Raw genomic sequence first — 9,798 nt, 5'->3', positions numbered from 1 at the left:
CTTTAAGTTGATTTAGGATAGAGAAATAAGAGGCAAATAAATAAGAAGGGAATTTTAAAAATAACTAAAATGACTTCCATAAAATTCCTGGTGGGATCCTTATTACAGGAATGAGAGGAATTTTCCCTCCTTATTTATTGATCTATTTTTAGTTTTGCTATAGGAAATATGCCCTTTCTGGGATGAGAGAGAGAGGGAGAGACAGAGTGGGAAATTACTCCCTGGGTGGGGAGAATAAACACACTGTAGTCCCTTCACTTCCATTCTTTTCACGGGATTTTTCAGTATGCATTCATGCCCAAAATCCTGAGAGGAGAATGAAGGAGATGGGGTTGTGGTGTGGTCATCTCCCCAGGCAATGATTTCTTACTCTCTCTCTCTCTCTCTCTCTCTCTCTGTGTGTGTGTGTGTGTGTGTGTGTGTGTGTGTGTCTTTCTTTCTGGGGAACACATATGCCCTACAGTAAACAAATAATAAAAGAACAAAAAAAAACTTGGAGTAGGCTGCACAGATTTCCTGCAGAGCTAGAGATGTGAACTATGTAGAACTTTGAATCAATCCCTTTTCACTAGCTCGTTATGCCAGACCATACCCGAGAAGGCACCACTAATGCAACACTTTCCTTCCCTCCACACCACTTTCTCATGGAACTTAGCAGAATCGCTCTGGTTTCTCCTGATGGTATCATTTAACAGACTTAGCTTTCCTCGTCCTTCCTTCCTAGGGCCATGGGTGTGAGGGAATGGATGTCAGATCCTAGTTCTCTGGACTGAATGAGCATTTTGGAGAGGTATAGAGAGGGTACTTGTAGGCTGGAGCTGGCGAGCTGTAGCTGAGCTCTGCAGATGGAAGATTTGCAGTTATGGAGACTCAGTGAATTCTTGGAGTGCTTCATTAAAACAAAACTAAACAATGCATTACTTTATTGTTGCTAAATTCTCTGGGCAATTCAGCTGCTAGGAACCCAGGGAACCATAACTCGAAGGAACTTTTTCTCCATGGATTTGCCTTTGGGGCCAGATGTTCCCTCCTTCCCAACTAATGGTGCCCATCTCCCCTGGAGTGAGAATTCCCTAATGGATATAACTTGTCAAGCAGAGAAAACTCTTGAAGACCGCCCTTGTGAACCTCCAAGTTGCTGTGAGCAACTGAGATTCCAGAGTCTGATTTAGAGATATGGGTATGTTGAGAACCAGCAGTTGGCATAATGGCTATGTCACTGAACTCCTATGTAGTCAATCACAGTTCGAGCCCTGCACGCAGTTGCTTTGGTGGCTTGAAACTCATGCCAGGTGTGTGTGTGCCCCAAATCCAGACACGAAAATGGAGAAGGGACTGCTGCATGACCATCCCCTGGGGGGTGGGGGGAAGGAGTGATTTCTTGCTGTCTCTGTCTCTCCAGAAAGTGCATGTGCCCTATAGCAAAACTCTTTCAAAAAAATAAAAGAAAAAGAAAATAAAGAGAGATATGGGTACGTTCCCTGTGGAGATGTACATAAGCAAGTGGGAGTATAACAGATATGTCAGATGTTATCAGTGAGGTTGCCTTGGGGCCAGCAGGCAGTATAGTGGTTAAGGCAATGGATTTCCACATGGCTGACCACGGTTTGACATTCAGACATGGCAGCTTGAAATTATGCTGGGTGTATGTGCACATATGCCCACAATCCCAGGAGGAAAATGGAAGAGAAAGGACTGGGGCATGGCCATCCTTCAGGAGGAGGGATCTCTCACTTTCTCACTCAGTATCTCTCTCTGTCTCTCTGGCAAATGCATGTGCCCTATGACAAAAAAAAAATTAAAAAAAAAAAAGAAAAAAGAAAGAAAGAAGTATGCTTTGGGCCAGCAGAACTTCTACATGGCTGACCATAGGTCAAGTCCCACTAGACTATCAGCTTGGAATGAAGCCAGGTGTGTTGCCATACCAACTCTGTTTTTCATAGTCTGGCTTGCTTCACTTAACATTACATCTTCCATCTTTGTAACAAATGTCAGTGTGTGGGTGCCATTTTTTTTATATGGCTTAGTAGTATGCCATAGAAGACATATGCCACATTTTTTTTTCAATTCATTTGTCTAGTTTTTGAACATTTGACTTGATTCCATGTCTTATAAGAAGAGGGAGGGCAACTGTAGATTCTAGAGATAGTAAGGGAGGGGATAGGGAGGGAGGGGAACAGAAGCAAAAAATAATGCATTTAATTGACCCCAAATGAAAAGTTATTGGACCAGCACTGAACATGGTGGTTTAGACACTAGACTCCCACATGGCCGACTGTGGTTCAAGTCCCAGACCTAATGGCTTGCTTTCTCACTTTCTCTGTCTGTCTTTCTCTGGTAAGTGTAAGTGTCCTATAGCATATTAAAAATAAATAAATATAAATAAAACAAAAAATTCTTAAAAAAGTGAAAAGTTATTTGCTGATAGTAATGTAGATGGTAATATCTCATTGTGAATAATATGCACTGTTCTGTCTTTCTCTGGTAAGTGTAAGTGTCCTATAGCATATTAAAAATAAATAAATATAAATAAAACAAACAATTCTTTAAAAAGTGAAAAGTTATTTGCTGATGGTAATGTAGATGGTAATATCTCGTTATGAATAATATGCACTGTATTTGTGATGGGAATAACCATGTTCTACACTTTAAAGATGTATAGTGATTCAATGTAAATAATAAATATATTTTTTAAATATGAGTAGGTAGCCAGAGAGCATGCTCTAATTTTGCTGAAGGTGTTTCAAAGTCTTAGGGAATAATTTTAGATACAGATTTAAATATAGAACTTTCAAATAGTCTTTATTTTTTTTACATTTTTATAAAGCAAAAATTACTTTTTTTAACACAGAACTTTACATTCTTTTGTCTGTTAAATGTTTTGTCCCTTTGCCCCTCCTTCCCACACTCCACAACCCACTCCCATCCTTTACAGTCTCTGGTATCTACACTTATTTTCTCTACTATATCTTCAACTCTTTCTTTAAATCAGTTTCTCAGATTCAGTATGACTGAAATTTTGGGTCATATCATTCTATCTGGTAGGGTTTTTCCCTGTGTATTGTAGGATTTTTGTCAGTAACCCTGTCATCTACCAAATATTCCCCAGTGTGAAGACGAATATCAAATTTCTTGAGACATAAATGCTGTATCGTCACCACAAGGCAGTGCTTTGGAGGTCCACAGTGGCTCATGAAGACATATTTCTTAGTCTTAGACTTCAAAAGAACATTTTAACTTCTAAAGTGTGGGACTCCTAAATGTGGGACCAGCAAGTGGCATTGTGGTTAAGGTGCTGGACTCTCACATGGCCAACTGCAGTTAGAATCTCAAACCTGGAGACTTGTTATCTCACTTCCTAGTGAGCACATGTGCCCTATAGCAAATTAAAAATAATAGTAATAAATAAAATTAAATAAATAATCATAAAAACAAAAATAATGTCCTAAGGATATACCTCTGAAAGTCTGCAGAGTTCATGGAGAAGAAATAATAGACTTGACTCATTTTATTTCTAACATGTTCCCAAGGGGAACAGAAAATCAACAGGAAGAGTTTCCTTTCTGCCTTGACCAAGTACCCAATAGGGAAATCAGGTGCTCAGAGATGAATTGTTAAGATGAAAATGTGCCAAATGAGAAGACATAGGGAGTTGTAGAGATCTCTTCTGTTATTTTCCAAGGTATAAGCCTTGGACTGGATGGGCATGGTTGTTTCTTTTAGATTCCTGAATCTGGCTTGAAACCAATGCTTACCTCATTTTTACCATCTCATTCAGGAACAGACATTTAGTTTCCAGCACCAACAATTCAGGGCAGAATTCAGAATTTTTCATGGTTCCCTTTCTTTCAGAGACTCTATCCAGGTGAGTCTGAGAGTACCCAGTAGATACTGCAGAAAGGATTTGAGAGGACGGTAGCTATAAAAGTTTACCTGAGATCACCAGAGAACGAAATGCAACCCAGCTCAGACCTGAGAGTTTGCTGTGCTTATTGTATCTTGGTTCAATAATTAATGTAGAAATCTTTTATTTCAAATGATTAAAAGGCAAATGTTGGTTAGACTCAATAAGGCAGAAATAATTCTTGACAATTAAGTGATGAAAATGAAAGTTCAGTTGGTGAGAAAGAAAGGGAAGCATGAATGGTATTAGTAAAATAAAATTATATACATGGAGTTTTGTAGTTAAAGAGACAGGGAAAATAGAGTATTAAATTTGGAGGAACGTGCAGTGTGATTAAGGTTTTTATTATTTAGAAAAAAAATGATTGGGTGTATTTATTTGAGTATGTTTCTGTAGTTTTAAAATGGCCCATACTGAGTTGGATCCATGGCCTGGTGATAAAAGCAGCAGAATCCCACATGGTTGACTGCACAGTTTAAGTCTTATTATGTGTGGCTTGAGAAAAATGTTGGGTGTGTTTGTGCACCTAAAATCCTTAAAGGGAAAAGAGATATAGGAGAAAGGGCTGTCATGTGACCATTGGCTATGGAGAAAAATGCTTTTTCACTTTCCCTCTGTTTCCATTTCTCTCTCTGGTGATCACACATGCCCTCTAGCCAAAGGGGGAAAAAAAAGATCCAGACCAATGGATCACTTGACAATACTACCTTGCAACAGCATCTCATGAGCCATATATTTTGCACTGTCTTTCTCATATTGGGTATTCGGATGAAAAGTAAATGTTTATTTAATAGATGACAAGGAGTGTGTCATAACAAGCATTTCTTTATAATTATATCCTGACTTGTGAGTCAGAATATATTTGTGAGTGTGTTAGTGATTGCTCTTCTTTATAGCCAATTATCTGTGTGAGATCTTCACTTTTGCACAGTGAGTTTGAAATCTTTTTATTCCTACTCTTCATTGCATTCTTCCAAACATGAAAATTGGAACTTTTTCCTTTTTTTTAATCAACCCTACTGTTTGACATTTAGTTCTCATCCTCCTACTTCTTCTTTCCTCCTCCCCTTCTTTTCTCCCTTTTCTTCTCCTCCTTCTGCATTTCCAGATGTACTTGGAGGGAATGTTAAAGTTTATCATTTTGCGTGGCCTTATGTATCTTTTGGTCATATGATGTACCCTTCCCCACCATTGCTTAGATAATTTAAAAAGCTTACCTTGCCCTTAGAGATAAAAATGAAAAGCCAAAAAATAACAGCTATAATTTTTTAAGAAAGACTGCTGCAACAGAAAGTGAGAAAATGGCCTACTTCATCTGCTATTGAACCATACAAAAATAAATATGGTCAGATACATATGGAATAATTACAAGAATAATGACTGCAGTGGGGGCTGGGCTGATATGGTGATGCTGTGATGAAGGAAGTGGAGCAAAAGGTCTCAAATAGTGGAGACAATGTGGGAAGAGGGTGGAAGGTTCTGTTGATGAAAACATGTATGATAATATCTTTAATTGAACTGGTGTGAAGTATATTTATGCTTAGAAAGTTCATTTTCATGCTGTTGTGATGTATAGTGATTGAATGTATATATAACAAAAAATGTCTTGGGACCAACATATAATGTAACAGTTACATCTCTGAACTCCCACATGGCTTACTATGGTTTGAGTCCTGGACCAGGCAGCTTAAAACTCACGCTGGGCACATGTGCATGCGTGCTCAGAATTCTCAGAGGAGACTAAAGGAGAATGGATTGTGGCATGGCCATACCTCCTGGGGGTGATTTCTCACTTTCTGTCTCTGTCAATCTGGTGAGCTCAAGGACCCTACAAAAAAAAAAAATTAAGATTAAACTTCTAAAAATTTATTTTCTCAGTGTGTAGCCCTGAGTCCGAGATCACTCCAGACCCAGTCTGGATACCCATTCTCTCCACAACCTGCTTCCTCTCTTGGACTCTTCATCCCTGCTGCTTCTCCCTCCTTAGCAGGGACAGACCTTCTTTTTAAATTTTAGCATATTTTTCATGACTGCTTTAGTGCCTTTCTCCTTCTTTTCTTTCACATCATTATACATTTCTGTGAGGCCACAGTCTCTCATTTGTTCAAACAAAATGTAGTTATTCAGCTCCTAGTTCCAGCTGATCTAAGTGGAGGTAGAAGGAGGATGTACTTGTGCTAAAGCAATCCCAGCCTATCAGAGAAGAAAGATTTGGCACTGAATAAAAGCAATACCATTAGAGTCCCTACATCTAAATAAAGTGCATGCAAGAGGTATTCAATTGTGGGAATGTTTAAAATAAGATTCATGAAGGAGCTTACCAGGGAGTCATGAAAGACTAAATGAAGTTATTTAGATGGATAAGGGATAAAATATTTCAATAAACCAGTAGGAGAGATTCTAAGCAGAGGGAAGTGGACACATAAAGGCAAACATTAAAATTCTGACTTTTCCTGAAGCTGAAAATAAAATTCAAGTTTGTGAGATCTGTCTGGGTTGGGAAGGGGCAATGTAAAGGTAAGGCAGAATAATTTGTCACAGAAAATTGAGACTTTTTTTTTAGATAATGTATAAGAGTGGTACATATCTGTGGAATGCAATGTAATTTTTTAGTATAAGGATATCATGTGCAATAAATAAAAAGAGACTATGTGAGGCCAACTGGTGGAATGGTAGTCAAGGTGGCTGGATCCCACATTGCCAATAGCATTGTTCAAGTTCCAGGTCCAGTGACTTGAAAAACACACCAAGAATGTGTGCTTAAATTTCCAAGGAGAAGAGATTGCAGCATGGCCTTTCTGCCTGGAGCATGACTTCTCACTTTCCTTCTCTCTCTCACTCTCTCTCTCTCTCACTCTCTCTCTCTCATTTTCTGTCCCACTGTGGTGAGTGCACTTACCATATAGCAAGTTAAAAAAAAAAAAAAAAAAGCAATGTGTACTGACTAACTGAGGGTGATTAGCATATTTATTATCTCAAGTATTCATCATTACTTTGAATTAGGAACAAACTTCTCTTCTAAAATAATTATTTACTTAATTTTATTTGTGATTATGTAATTTTACTATAGGACTGATACATTCATGAGAGAGAGAGAGAGTGAGAAAGAGGGAAAGTGACACAACAAGTTGCCAGTAACAGGACTCAAATTGTGATTGACCACATAGAAATCCAGCACCTAAACCACTACACTACCTGTTGGCCACTCTTTTTTTTTTTAAATGAAGTTGCAACTTCCATAGAGATTTTAAAAAGTTTTATTTATGCTTAATCACTGTAAATCCTTACAGTATACAACATGGAAGAATTGACTTCTCTTTTTAATTTAATTTTGATGAACAGTACATTGTTGAACTTGTTGTTATTATTGAGGAGAACTGGAATAGTGATGGCCTTCTGTTTGAAGCTGTAGAATTTTACCTCATTTTGCCAGCTGGGAATCATGGAAGAGAAAAGATGAATTAAAAAAGAAGTTTGGGTGATCATCTCTGTAATACAAAAAACCCTCTGTGGGTCAATCTGAGTATTGAGCTGAAGAGCTACAAGACTGGGATAGCTGGAGAAGACAAAACAAAATTGATATAAGTTTATGAGACTGAAGATCATGTGGTGGGGAAGTAATGAAGATGTATGAGAGACAGAAGAAAAATATCAGCTACATCTTCTCACCACGGATATCCATTTATTTAAAGAAGAACTGCTAAAGTTATCTATATATGTATTGGGATTATATCTGTTGACCAGTTTAGAAGGATGGATAACATTATCCCTACTAAATAGGTGAAGATATTAGTATTTACAATAATTCAGTTGCTGGGGAGAGCAGGTGATATGTTGTTTAAGGTGCTGGACTCTCACATGGTAGTTTGAGTCCCAAACCTGGAGGCTTGAATTTATACTGCAGAGAATGGCAGAGAATGGAGGAGAAGGGGGTGCAGCATGGCTATCCCTCTGTAGTGGTGATTTTTTACTTTATCTCTCTCTCTTTCTCTGTATCTCTCTAGTGAGTGCATACACCCTACAGGAAAAAATAACCAAAAAAAAAGAATAAAAAATATGTAGAATAATGACCATGTGGAGTGGATGAGGCTGAAGGGGGATGGGAATAAATAATGAGATAGAACAAGAAATCCTTAAAAGGCAACCCCATTCATACACTTAATAAAAAAATTAATTAATTATAAAATACAAACTGTGGCATTTCCGTGATGTAATATCCACCTCTGTGAAAATTTGTCTTGTTATTTTTCTCTTTGTTGTAGTCATCTCCACCATATGGAAGCAGGAAATTATATACAAATTTCCACATTTCTTCTCCGGGGATTTTCAGAACAACCAGAAATGCAGCCCCTCATATTTGGGTTTTTCCTCTCCATGTACCTTATCCCTGTGTGTGGAAACCTGCTCATCATCCTGCTCACAATCTCAGACTTCCACCTGCACACACCCATGTACTTTTTCCTCTCCATTCTCTCCTTCATAGACATCTGTTTCACCTCTAGCATCCTAAAGATGTTGGTGAACATCCAGACACAGAGCAAAGTTATTACTCATGCAGGTTGCATCACCCAGATGTTCTTCATAGTGTTTTTTGCAGAGTTGAATGACTTTCTCCTGACAGTGATGGCTTATGACTGGTATGTTGCCATCTGTCACCCCTTGCATTAAGTGGTTATCATGAATCCCCGGCTGTGTGGGCAGTTGATTCTGATTTGTGGCATTATCAGTGCACTGCATTCTTTGTTACAAACCTTAATGGTGTTGTGGCTGTCCTTCTGTACACACTCAGAAAAACCCCCACTTTTTCTGTAAACTTAATCTGGTGGTCCACCTTGCCTGCTCTGACACCTTTCTTAATGACATGGTCATCTATTTTGCAATTGTGCTATTGGCTGGTGGTTCCCTTGCTGGGATCATTTACTCCATATGTGCAATCCCATCAGCTTAGGGGAAGTATAAAGCATTTTCCACCTGTGCCTCTCACCTCTCAGTTGTCTCTTTATTTTACTGTACAATCATAGGAGTGTACCTTAGTTCTGCTACCCACAGCTCACAATCAAGTGCAACAAACTCAGTGATGTACACTGTGGTCACCCCTATGCTGAACCCCTTCATCTACAGTCTGAGAAATAAAGACATAAAGAGGGCTCTGAAAGACACTTTGGGATGGAAATTATGAAAGAGTCAACTATACTGAGATATAAAAAGTAGGGTTTAAACCTTGGAACCAGAAGTTGTGATTCTTGGGTCAGATTGTGACAGTAAAATTTACTCCTTCTATTTATTTTCTGTAATTTTCATTTCTTTGATTTCCACTTCTCTATACTATTTAAGCAATTCATTTTGCTAGGCTTTTTTCTCTTTCTTTTGTCTAACATTTTTCTACTTTCATTGTCATTTTCCTACTTTCTCAAGGTTATTCCCAATAGCGGATCAGAAATGTTTGGAAATTCTTATTCATTTCACTGAAAAACATGAATTTCTGGTTTGTGAAATCTCAATAACTATTCTCTAATAATAAATAAATTTGGGAACCAGCAGTTAGCATAATGGCTATGTTGCTGGACTCCCATGTAGTCGACTGCAGTTCGCATCCCGGACCCGGTGGCTTAAAACTCACGGGCGTGTGTGCGTGCATGCCCAAGAACCCGAGAGGAGAATGGAGAAGGGATTGAGGCATGACTATCCCCCCTGGGGAGTGATTTCTCGCTTTCTGTCTCTGTCTCTCTCTGTCTGTCTGGCGAGCGCATGCGCCCTATAGCAAAAAAAACTGTCCAAAAAATAAATAAATAAATAGATAAGAGATGGATGAGCAGAAGGCAGGACTGATGAGTACACGGTGACGTAAAGAATCCATAAAAACAAGAAAGGAGAGCCACAAAAAAAGAAAGAAA

At 38.5% G+C, this 9,798-nt stretch overlaps 1 pseudogene; it reads left to right on the top strand.

Moving 5' to 3' along the window:
* LOC102472954 (olfactory receptor 1571-like) overlaps positions 1-9,026 on the top strand; it is a 14,298-nt pseudogene extending 5,272 nt beyond the window's left edge.
* The last annotated feature ends 772 nt before the right edge of the window (positions 9,027-9,798 follow it).

Source organism: Tupaia chinensis, unplaced genomic scaffold (assembly GCF_000334495.1).
Source record: "Tupaia chinensis unplaced genomic scaffold, TupChi_1.0 Scaffold143595_1, whole genome shotgun sequence".
NCBI classification, from domain to species: domain Eukaryota; kingdom Metazoa; phylum Chordata; class Mammalia; order Scandentia; family Tupaiidae; genus Tupaia; species Tupaia belangeri.
Note: the sequence above shows the minus strand (reverse complement) of the source record. Positions and strands in the feature narration are given on the sequence as shown.